This window comes from Parasteatoda tepidariorum, chromosome 6 (genome assembly GCF_043381705.1).
Source record: "Parasteatoda tepidariorum isolate YZ-2023 chromosome 6, CAS_Ptep_4.0, whole genome shotgun sequence".
NCBI classification, from domain to species: Eukaryota; Metazoa; Arthropoda; class Arachnida; order Araneae; family Theridiidae; genus Parasteatoda; species Parasteatoda tepidariorum.
In genome coordinates, this window is record NC_092209.1 from 87,368,554 (window position 1) to 87,378,915 (window position 10,362).

At 30.2% G+C, this 10,362-nt stretch overlaps 1 long non-coding RNA gene across 1 annotated transcript; it reads right to left on the bottom strand.

Moving 5' to 3' along the window:
- Positions 1-4,390: 4,390 nt before the first annotated feature.
- On the bottom strand, positions 4,391-6,653 carry LOC139425776 (uncharacterized). The gene is made up of 3 exons (XR_011636920.1): positions 5,232-6,653; positions 4,923-5,025; positions 4,391-4,456 (listed from the first exon to the last, which is right to left on the bottom strand). It is a non-coding gene; the product is annotated as an uncharacterized lncRNA (long non-coding RNA).
- Between the last annotated feature and the right edge of the window lie 3,709 nt (positions 6,654-10,362).

Below are 10,362 nucleotides of genomic sequence, written 5' to 3' on the forward strand. Positions count from 1 at the left end.
ACATCATTTCTAGAGCCAATTATCTTTTAAACTTCTGTGATTTCAGAATTTTTGTTATTATTATTATTATTTTTTTTTTTTAATTTTATCGATTTAAAGTTTCAGCTGAAGCAAGCCAGTCATTGGCAATTTTCTTTATTCCAAAATGAGAACAGAAAAATCTGGAGTATTTCTTTCCTTTCCGATGAACAAGAAAAGTATCATTAGAATGTAATTCTGCAGAAAAAAAAGAGAAAAAAAATTTTTTTTTTGCTTTTGTATTTTTTTAAGCTATTTTATTGCTTCATCTCTTTCTTTACTTTGTTTTTTAAATTTAAAATCTATAAATGAGAAAATGCAGAGTATAACAGTTTTGGTTATACCTATCACTTCAGTGAATGTTATTATAATGCTTTTTTAAATGTATTATTGTGTTTTTGTCGGAGAAAATAGTTACTTCGTTAAGTCATGAAAAATTCTTGGAATTAGTCATGAATTTGAAAATCTAAAATGTTGAAAAATGTATTTGTTAAATACAAGAATTTCCTTATTGTATTTATCTCTTTAGGTTTTTCTGAAAGTCAATTTTTGATGCACTTTTGTGTAATATCCTAAGTTTGCATTCCCAAACGAAAAGAAATGTTTTATATTATTAAAACCCATTTTCATCAAAATCAGCAAATAGTTTTATTTTCAATGGGTGACTGAACAGTTTAAACTTACCACCAAAATAGTTTGCATCAAGAAAATGGTATGTCTAATTTCTCATGTCAAATCTTATGTGCCACATGTTTTTTTATCGTTTTTTTTTTAAAACAGAAATATAATATTTGTTAGGTAACAGTGTGGTACATACGATCTTAAAAGTAATTTTAATAGCCGGCAAACGACAAGATCTCTAATAAAAGATGAAGTGTTGAAACATGCAGAAAAAGCCAGCGAAACAAACGTCATAAAACTGAGTCTAATTATGAAGCTTATGAAAATGTCTTTAAGGAATGACTTGAAAAGGGAGTAATTGAAGATGTTGCTTAAAAGATGAAGGTCAAGTGCTTTATCTTTCTCACGGAGAAGTTATAAAAGAAAATACCCTTATGTTTAACTCCTTACATATGGTTGTAAACCACAAAAGTTCTTTTATTGTATCGTTTAATGCTATAAACTCGTATCCCATGCCACTTGATGCAATTCATTTTAGTTTGCTATATTTTCAACTAAATCCTGCTATATTTCCAACAAACCTGCTTTAAATATAACCTGATATGGAAAATATGTTTTAATAAATGACAACCCCAATTGGAATCTAAATAAGAAGAATAATTAAGGTTTGATGAGTAACGTTTATTTTCATTAGTATTCATTAATTAATTCATTACAGCTACAGTCTAATACTGTTAATTAGAGCACATCGAGAATTGTGACATAATATCTATTAACAGTAAATTATCTATTAACAGCAAAATTCACTACTGGCGAGAGAATAGGATTATCTATCATTTTATTTCACTGATTTTTTTTAAAACATAAATGTGTATTTTTCAATTTTTAATCTAACAATTTTATAAAACATAACCCGTTATAAAAGTTTTGCCGCTATTTATTTAACACAAAGTGTTATTTTCTGAGTATTATTTTAATGTTTACATAAATATTTACTACAGATATTTTACCTATTTAGATAAGCAAAAAGAATGTTCCTTACCTTGGAATGTCCCTGCAAAAGCATAACAAAAATAAATAAGGAAAATTGACATTTCTTTGGAAAATATATTTGTGAAGGCAACTCAAGAAATCATGAATTAAGTTAAGTGGCACATAAAAAGTATTAAAATATGTCATAGAGAATTCAATAGGGACACATACAATTCAAATTATTAGAAGATTCTATGCAAATTATCAGGTATAACAGCTTTATTGTTTTTTACGTGACTGATATCTTAGTTTGCACCGTTTGTGCATCAATTGATAAAATTCGATACTTTATAATATAAATTCGACGATTGGATTAAGTAGACGATAGATTACATAAATTAGAATATTTGTTATATCAGGTAATATATTATAATTAGAGCCCGGATTTTGATGACCTAAAAAATCTCAATGAATGCCCTTAAAAAGTGCAAAAAATGCCCTTATGAACTGCAAAAAATGCCCTTNTTCGACGATATCTTAGTTTGCACTGGTTTACGTTTGTGCATCAATTGATAAAATTCGATACTTTATAATATAAATTCGACGATATCTTAGTTTGCACTGGTTTACGTTTGTGCATCAATTGATAAAATTCGATACTTTATAATATAAATTCGACGATATCTTAGTTTGCACTGGTTTACGTTTGTGCATCAATTGATAAAATTCGATACTTTATAATATAAATTCGACGATATCTTAGTTTGCACTGGTTTACGTTTGTGCATCAATTGATAAAATTCGATACTTTATAATATAAATTCGACGATATCTTAGTTTGCACTGGTTTACGTTTGTGCATCAATTGATAAAATTCGATACTTTATAATATAAATTCGACGATATCTTAGTTTGCACTGGTTTACGTTTGTGCATCAATTGATAAAATTCGATACTTTATAATATAAATTCGACGATATCTTAGTTTGCACTGGTTTACGTTTGTGCATCAATTGATAAAATTCGATACTTTATAATATAAATTCGACGATATCTTAGTTTGCACTGGTTTACGTTTGTGCATCAATTGATAAAATTCGATACTTTATAATATAAATTCGACGATATCTTAGTTTGCACTGGTTTACGTTTGTGCATCAATTGATAAAATTCGATACTTTATAATATAAATTCGACGATATCTTAGTTTGCACTGGTTTACGTTTGTGCATCAATTGATAAAATTCGATACTTTATAATATAAATTCGACGATATCTTAGTTTGCACTGGTTTACGTTTGTGCATCAATTGATAAAATTCGATAATTTATAAGATAAATTAGACGATAGATTACATAAATTAGAATATTTGTTATATCAGATATTAGTATATTATAATAATTAGACAAGATTATTCGGCACACTGTAGTTCTTTAATAATGACATGTTATAATAATGACATGTTGCACGAGATTATATGCAATACTTTTCTATTTAAACATACATGTGATGGGTTTTTATTCAAGAGATTTTTTATATTTATTTTTAACGTATTGCATTACAATGTTAAACAAATGATACATGAACGTAAACAGGTATAAACCGGTTTCAGCCGAGTAAAAACTATAAAGCTTACTTAATAGATAACTGATAATTAAGATTTTACATAGAATCTTACAGTGCGTCTAATAAATTGGCCATATATCAGTAGGGAACCGATTATCCGGAACGATCGGGATCATCGCTATTCCGGATAACTGATTTTTCCGGTTTTCTGAATCGCTACAAAAAGCCGTTTGTTTATTGTTTAACAAAAAAATGTTTTTTTGGAAATAATCTTAAAAAGAAGAAAAAACGATGAAGGAATACACTAATGATTATTTCCAAAATGATGGTAAGGTAAACATCTTTCAAAAAAGAAGAAAGAATCCTAAAATCTTATGAGGGAAAAAAATTTTTTTTTTTTAAATGGCGCGAAAATTTATCGAATTTTGTTCCGGTTTTTTGGTTTTCCGGTTTTCTGATTTCCGGATAACGGGTTCTGTACTGTATATATATATATATATATCGTTTTTTTGTTAAAAAGCTTAAGGTCTGCACATGGGTATAGAGCTAGTGTAAGAGTTTGTGACACAATGGTGGTTTAATAATTTAAATTCCCAGATTTCTACAAAAAAGAATATTTCGACTTAAAACAACCTTTTACTTAAAAAAAAAGAATAATCATATTTCAAATAAATAAGCATCTGGATGAAAAACAGTCAGTTTAAAATACTGCATGATTACGTAAAGTAAAGCTCGCTTCCAACCTAAATGACATGTAATCATGGATCATATAATTAGATACAATCTTTGATTAACACTTTCACTAAGGATTCCGATTGGTTGGATTTAATTAAATTTATTATTTTTTTTTATCTGATTCTGCCATTTATTTATCAATAGATTGTAAACTTTATTTGAGTTGAGCGTTAGGGTATAAGAAATATGCGATTTCTTATTATTTCATTTCTAAAAAATTGAAGAATATTAAATAGATCGAAACTCATTTTTATTCCAATTTCAAAACAATATTTACGAATTAATAAATAAGTAACTCAAATGTAATGATTTAAACGAAAAATATAATATAAATTAGGATTTTTTAAAAAAAAAAAAAAAGATTTTTTGATTAAAATATTGACACACTTTTAAAGATAAAAGTTGCAATTAAAAAGTAACCAAAATATCAAAAAAATTATTGAAAAATGTGTCTTTTTGAAAAATATAATAGCACTTACGTCATCGCAAATCAAACCTTCTGCGCAATAACAATATTTTCGTTGCCTGTCGTCGCATAGATAACCTGAAAAGAATAAATATGTCGCATGAAACTATAATAGTTGGAGTTATTGTGCTGTTTAAATTTGACAGAGACCGGGATAGCCTTGTCGGTAGGGTGCTGGGCCCATGTCCGAGATTTCGTGGGTTCGAACCCCGCCAGCCGAAGTCTCCCCGTGTAGTTGGTGACTGATGCACGTTAAAATTCTGTCGAGTCGCAAAGTCCTCCATGTTCCCATAACAAATCAATAACTCTGGGCGTACTGGATTGGAAATCGATCGTTCTCTAATTCAGGTCAAAATTACGATCTGTGGATGAATGAATGGTCCCGCCTTATAAACAGGTGTGACGTATGATGTTGAAGAATTCGAATTCTTGACCATAGATGGCGCCACTGAAAAACAAGAATTACAGGCTTGCCCGTGTGGCAAGTGGCATTAGAATCAACCAACTAACTTAATTTGAACAGTATAGGATTCATTATAATTACCTTCTAATGCAATCTTTCTACACCTACTATCTTCTCCGAGTGCAACACAGCATTTACCCTTCGGACATGATGGCATTAACATATTACATCTTGAATCAGCAGTCTTGGGAAAATACATCAGAAATTTTAAAAAAATGTTCCAAAAATCATTTTCAAGAAGAAAAAAAAAATTTTTTTGGCTCATTATATACTAATTTTATCTAAAAAGCTTAACAAAATATATCTGAAGCATATTTTCAACAACAGCATCAGGCTGCATTTTTCTCATAATTTTCTAATGGAAATAGCTACATTATTTTTAATACTTACACAGATGAATGCCAAGCTCAATAGGATCATGAGGCCTAAGAATTTCATATCTTATGGTAGCCGTCTTTAATGGTAGGTCATATTTATTCTGCAGTAGCTACTCTTTTATATATACCTACGATAAAAATTAATAACTAATATGATATTTACACATATTGACTCAATTTCCTTCATTAGAATTTCTATAATACTTTAGTAAAGCCAGGAATAATACAAGAAATAATGTGAATATATGATAAAGATTGTTCATTCAGATAAAAAGTTAGAATTTAATTTTTCCATCTATTAAAATCGTGATCTGGAGATCACGGGAGGAAATTATTTATTTCAGCTGCTTTTATATAATTGGCGGGCATGAGTTTCGCTTTTTGCAACCAGATAACTATCTATTATGCAATAAAAATTAAAAATTCGAATACTTTTTCATCTATTTATTAAATCAACTCGATTAGATATGATGGAAAAAAATATTAAAGTTAATGGTAGTAATTAAAATTTACAGGATAGTAATCTCTGATTTACTCATATTTTAATAAATTTAGTTCTCAGTTTTTGTTAAAATAAGATCTTGGAGTTATTTTATTCATCTTTCTCTCTCAAGAGTTTTAATAGTATGTATTAGAATTTCGATGTTTGTATCAGTATTTATTGTTTTGGGAGGGTTAATTTCGGTCGCTTTGTTTTTCGACTCTAGTAAAAGCATTTATTTTTCGAGTAACTAAACACCGTTCTAAAAACTAAAAGAAGAAAAATTAGTTTTTCTAACTGTACTTGCATTTCGTTTTGTTTAAATTCCCTGTTCGCTGCCTGTACCTTTTCTTCTACGGCTGTAATTATTAATTTTTTTTAACAAAATCTGAATCATGTTTAAATATCTCGGTAAATTCATTTTTCTCCTTTAATTTAACAATAGCCTCGTGATATTGAAATTTGGCCTAAACCTTTCTTCAAGAGTCACTCGTGAAAATAGTAAAAAGGGTTAATTTAGTTTCCCAAACTTCACTTAGGAAAATTATTCTTTTATAAACTAATAGATCCAAATTATTATTATGTTGCACCAATTTGACGAAATTTTGTAATGTGGGCCTTTTTTTAAGATTGAAAGTAAACATAATATTAAGGGGAGTTCCGTGGTTTTAAAGTTTTCGCCTGGCCGGTTCATTTGGGATCCTTTTTCTATCATTATATACATTATTCGCTTCTTTAACAAAGAAAGATACTTGTTTTTATATGTAGAACGTATTTTATTCACGGCCAAAAAACTTTTTATGGCTGACCGGGAGAGGGTTCCTCAAATTAAATATTCGTCGGACCTCCGTTTATGGCGTGGTCCTGTTGTTAGGGCTCTGCGCGAGTAAAATTCGTTGTGCGGGATGTCGTGGGTTCGATTCCAGGCGGTGGTAAATTTTTTAAAATTTCTTTTTTTTTGTTTATTTTATTTTATATTATTTTTATAATGTGTATTTCGATATTTCAAAGGGTCCTCTATAACAGTGGTGCGCAAACTAGGGGTCGCGACCCCTGTGGGGGTCGCCAGAAGTTTTTTAGGGGTCGCCAAATTTTTATGAAATGCATTATCCCTGCATGCTGCATACCATACAGTGTACATATAAAGAGTGAAGCGCCGTCACTCACTGTTTAATTGCAATTGGATTTCCGAAATGTCACGAAATATCGAGTCAGAAGTCATAAAACGCATACAAAATTCATCTGTNTTACGTGCTCTGTTTGTGCCGATTTTATCATTTGCGTTGTACCGATTTTAACACGCATTTTTTAAGAGGTTTTTCGAACGTGTTTTTTCTTCTTTCCCGTTATTGCTGCATTTTTATTTGTGATTTAGAATATACCTGATATTTTCACACAATATTACAACTCGTGAAATTCGATTCAGTTTAAATTTTTTTTCGTAACTTAAAAAGTAATTACGTATCTAAGCCAAATCAACACCTTCCCAGGAAAAAAAAAACGAGATGCGTTCATATTAAACGCGGTCCGCTTTGCAAAAAAAAAAAAAAAAAATTCAAAACACGGCATGTTTTTTAGTCCCATGAACACGTGCAAGTTTAACAACACACATCGAACCTATTAGTTCCATCTAAAAGTCTTCCACAAAGGCAAATTTCATCCAAAACTTGATCCAAGAGTTCCATTGTTTTCTGGATTGATTTCAAAACTACAAGACTACGGAGTTGAACATTGTAGTTGTAAACACAAAAAATTGGGTCGGCTGTTCAACGAAGCTTATAAAATAAAGTAAAATGTATATTTGTATATTATGAACAGCTGACCCAATTTTGAGTTAACAGGAATCAATGCTTGATTCCTTAGCCTTGTAATTTTGATCCCAACCCAGAAGACAAGGAAATTCCTGGATCATGAATCGGGAGAAACTAGTTTTCGTGGAGGATTTTTTGATGGAACTAACCCACATTACCTGAACAGGAAAACTTGATATGGTTAGCACTTCGGTGAGGGGATTATAACCCATGTTCCGTCAACCACTGAGGATACATTACGTCAGAACTGTAAAAGTTTCTAGAAGAATTCGTATCAACCAGCCGCCGCTAGGATTTGAACCTGGGCCACAGCATTGGGAAGTGAACTCTCTATCTGCTGAGCCACTGCGGCTCCTTATTGATGTATTTTATAATGAGAAAAAACTTTTTTTATTTCAAGCGCTCAATTACGCCTCACTTTATTGATGCATTTCATTATTATTACATAACTGTCGTTGAACAGTCGGCACATTTTTTTGTGTTTAAGACTATTAATGCTCAATTTCATAGCCTTGTAATTTTGAACTCAAGTCAGAAGACAAAGGAACTCCTATATCAATTACGGAAAGAAATTTGCCTAGTGAGGAACTTTTTGATGGAACTAACCCCAATTTGCGCTACATGGAGAGGAAAAACATGAAAAAACCCCATGGTTAGCCTGTTGGCAAAAATATTCTAACCCATGATCCGTCTACTACTGAGGATATTTAACGTCAGCACTGTGGTCATTGTGCGGCGACTGCGGAAATCGTATCCACCAGCCATTGCTGAGATTCGAACCCGGGTCAACTCATAAAGAGGCACGCTCTCTATTCCCTGAGCCACCAATTACTGGTGTATTTTATTTTATTTTATAACGGTCGTTGAACAGCCGACCCAATTTTAGGTTGATCTGATTACGACTACTAATGTTCAACTCCGTAGCCTTGTAATTTTGAACCAATCAAGAAGACAAGGAAACTCCTGGATCAGTACTCCCAGAGGTATTGATTTGTTATAGGGACATGGAGGACTTTGAGACTCGACAGATTTAACGTGCATCAGTCACCATTTACTACACGGGGAGTGTTCGGTCGGCGAGGATCAAACCCACAACCTCTTGGACATGAGCCCAGTGCCCTACTAACCAGGCTATCCCGGCCTTTACTGGTGTATTGCATGTAATAAATCCTTTAATTGGAAATCTGATTTAAATGGTTTTTCTCTTGTTCATATTCAAGTTAAGCTAATCTTCAGATAACACCCTCTAACATTGAAATATCAAAATGTTTAAGAAAAAATTCCATTAACGAGAAAGAGTTTTTTGTGATTTTGATGATATAGGTAGCAAAATAAAAAGCTAGAACTAAAGGAAATACTTCGAGAGAAATTTGAACATGTTATATTTTAGTCAATAACAAGGGTATTTAATAACAAAAAATTGGAAAAAACACTTAATTTCGAAAATTGTAACATACATAAAATCATCTTCTTTAATAAAATGCGTTACGTTTTCTATTACACGATTTAAATGTGTAGTAAAATATTTCGCTCTCGTATCGACTTCTGATTTATGTTAGTATTTTTTTTAAATGGTAAAGTATTTCGCAACTTATTTTAATACACTTCAAGAAAATCAAGATGTTAAAAAATACTATGTGGCATTTTAGTTCACACTTTTTTAATTAGCGAATTTCGAATTGGCGACGTTTGAATTGGCGACTTTAGTTCGGCAAGTTCCAATTAGCAGACAGAAACAATATTAGATTATAACAACCCTAAAAAAACCTTTTCAGTCTTCGCTCTCGCCTAGTAGAGTGAAAGTAAATTTTAAAGAAATCCTAATTTCTTGTTCGTTTGTCAAGAGTTTGAATTTTCGATAGGACTGGCGTAATCTATAATGTAAGTTTTCATTTTTGTTAATACATTTATTAAAGATGTTTATGTATGCATTTCTATTCGTTTTTTTTTCATTTATTTTAGCATGATTATTTTTTTATCAATAGTTATGTTTTCAGTTCTTTTGAATACCAATGAATTTCGTTTTTTTTAAAATTGCTGGAATTGTATTTTACAAGAATATGTATTAAATGGTTTACAAATATTGACCGTTTTAAAGTTATTTTAGGAAGGTTAGATGTTTAAACATACATGTTTAAATTTGTTTAAGGATGTTATTTTCTACTATTATAAATAATAATCGTAATCTTCCTAAATAATCGTCTGCTTTAAGAAGCAATTTACGATTTTTTGTTCTATATTGTGGGTTCTAGTAAAAGCAGCTGTTTGAAAAAGCAGGTGAAGTAAATATCAGTCTATTTTTTTGAAAGGGTATAAGTGGTTGTTGATTACTAATTAAGAATTCGGTGATGCATTCATTTTCTGGAATGTACTCTTCCATAAGTTTGATCTTTCAAAACAAGATCGTTTGTTTAATTTAAAATTTGAATTTTAATCTTTTAAAATCCTTCCCTAATTCTTTTAAAAATTTTATCTTTTTTTTCTCTCTATTTTTTTAAAATTGCAGGTTTTAAAGATAAATGGAATATTTTTATTTTAAGGTGAAAGAAAAATTAATTATTGAAATTGTATTATTAATGTTTCGTAATAAAACATAATTTTATTTTGCGAAATTCTTGTTACTTTTTACTAACCAGTCATTTTCACCGGTATACTTACTAATTTTATCTGAATAAAATATTTGTTACTAGATGTTTTGAGTTCAGATGTTAATTCAAAACCAAACAGTTCATTAATAACAATAATAATATCAGAAGGATGAAATAAAATCCTATCTTTTCAATATAGTAAATATTGTATTAAAAATAATTTATTTCAATTAATCTCTTTAAAGGTTAAAGCCTCTATGAGAG